At 49.1% G+C, this 2,211-nt stretch overlaps 1 pseudogene; it reads right to left on the minus strand.

The window, feature by feature from the left end:
* Window positions 1–558: 558 nt before the first annotated feature.
* On the minus strand, window positions 559–1,748 carry LOC147029360 (uncharacterized; annotated as a pseudogene).
* Window positions 1,749–2,211: the final 463 nt, after the last annotated feature.

The following is a 2,211-nucleotide window of genomic DNA, read 5'->3' on the forward strand; positions in this document are numbered from 1 at the left end:
TGCCGTTGTTGGCGAAAAGATGGCGGCGTTTGTGGAGATGAAGGTGAGGAGACGTTGTTCGTTGGTTGATGTTGTTTGTTGGGGAAAAGATGGCGGCGCCGTGGATATGCTGGTGAGGAGATGTTGGCAGTTGTGGCGAAGGTGGCGAGGAGATGTTGGCGGTTGTGGCGAAGGTGGTGAGGAGATGGTTGTGGCGAAGGTGGTGAGGAGATGTTGGCAGTTGTGGCGAAGGTGGTGAGGAGATGTTTAAAATAAAGATAGGAAAGAATAACACCACCTCAAAGATGCACAGCCCGGCACACGAATAAATCCCTTTTGACATTGGTGGGGAAATCTAATCTGGACACACACTTATCGACATAACTGATCTTCGGGGAACCTGAATTGTGATGTGCTTAATTTCCACAACCGTAACAGTATGTTGCCATATGTTGGTCCCTTTATCTTCTGGAGAGCGTTTATACATAATCACAGGATGCAACCATGACTGAACAAGTGCTTTACATGAGGTCAGTGACCTCAGAAAACAAATTTATTGAAATACACATTTCGGTTATTGTGGTGTCCAGAACAGCTTGCATGAAATCGTGTTGTAAGATCATCTGTGCAACCTTAATTTTCAATGTGCACTGAACATAGTCTATAAGCTTAAAGTACAGTGAGGTCAGTTACCTCAGACACATGTATAGTACATACCGGTACATGTAATACACACACATTATCCATATAGACGCATAAATATAAAGGTGTCTGATTGCACCTAACAGTCTCCCGAACACGCACATAATGCAGTGCACTTGAGTACAGCCTTGGTGCACTTGCAGTGGCCGGTACATCCCTTCTCGCAGCCGCAGTGCATCAGTTCGTGGCAAGATTTTGATGCCTCTGGCAGTGTCGTCCAAAGAGGCTGCCACCCAGAGGCCTCCTTTGTCCAGCCCCAGTCAGATGGGATTGGTATCTCTGGATTCAGGACCAGAGTTTGGTTCCAGCAGTTGCCCTGGAGAGATGCACGCTTGATGTGCTGCTGGAGTGCTGCCTGCGTTGGGGGAATGTTTTCTAGAGCCCTCGACTTGTGTGTGAAGATCTGTTTCCTTGCATCGTTCGCTTCCATAGTGTCACTGGTGCGGTCATACATCAGCACAACGAAGCGCTCCAGCAGTGACATTGACTCCTCACTGACATCACTTGGCATGTGTAAGAGTTCTTCAAAGGCATCAGTCACCTGTGGGAACACTTTCCAAATCTCCCAGGCAGTCTTCTTCCCTCTGCCAGCGAAAGAAGACAGTGTCGCACCCTGTGAGGGCATGGAAGATGGGGAGAGTAGCACATTGTCTTGGGTTCATGGTGACAGCCAGTTGGTGAACATCTATGTACCAGAAACTGGATCCAGTACCAAGAGCTATCCACAGCTCGTCAGGATTGATATTGTTGAATGAAGCCACAGCCAGTACCACAACATCAGTATCCACAGTGCGTATGGCCACCTTCCTGATCCCCTTCTGCACAGCATCTGCCACATGTTGAAGCAGGCGAGTGTCCGCCTCCTCGTGTGAACATGGGGCGAGGCTGGTCAAGTCGGACTTGGCAGGACAGCACAGGACCTGAGTTCCACATGTTGCATACATTTCCTTGCCATCTGCTATTGGAAGACCAATGGCCTCTCGTGACAGGAAACCAAAGAGCTCAGTCTTGTTTTGATCCACACGAAGGAAGTCCTTCCAGTTCTTAGGCATGACGGTAGAGGGAGCCACTCTCTTCCTGACGCCCTTGCCTCTCTTCTGTCTGGTCGAGCCTTTCAGGCTGTCAGGTAGATATACATCCCAGATGAGGTCGAGTCTGTTGACCTTTTTGAGTTGAGTGGAGATGTAAGGTGCAAAGACTGTGTTCACATACTCTTCAAAGGTCTTTGCCGTTACAGGATTGAGGTCTTTGAAGGTCTTACAGGATTGAGCATTTGAACAATAGCTGCTCCGTCAAGGATTGTGGCATCAACCCCAAGTGCGCTTGTGGTTTCGGGTTGGTCTGATTTCAGGCAGTATAGTAGATCTGCCTTGACTCCAAGGCGCAGTTTTCCTCCTGTTGATGATGCTGGTGGGGCTGCCTGGTTCTCGAGGCAGAAGAACTGGTCCAGATCCCCATCACGTGATTGGCAGGCAATATACAGCCTCGAGAAGAGACTACAGTCACTCTTCACTGCGGCGAGTTGGATCT

This window comes from Eptatretus burgeri, chromosome 3 (assembly GCF_056783735.1).
Source record: "Eptatretus burgeri isolate ZD-2024b chromosome 3, Ebu_testis_v1, whole genome shotgun sequence".
In the NCBI taxonomy this organism is placed as follows: domain Eukaryota; kingdom Metazoa; phylum Chordata; class Myxini; order Myxiniformes; family Myxinidae; genus Eptatretus; species Eptatretus burgeri.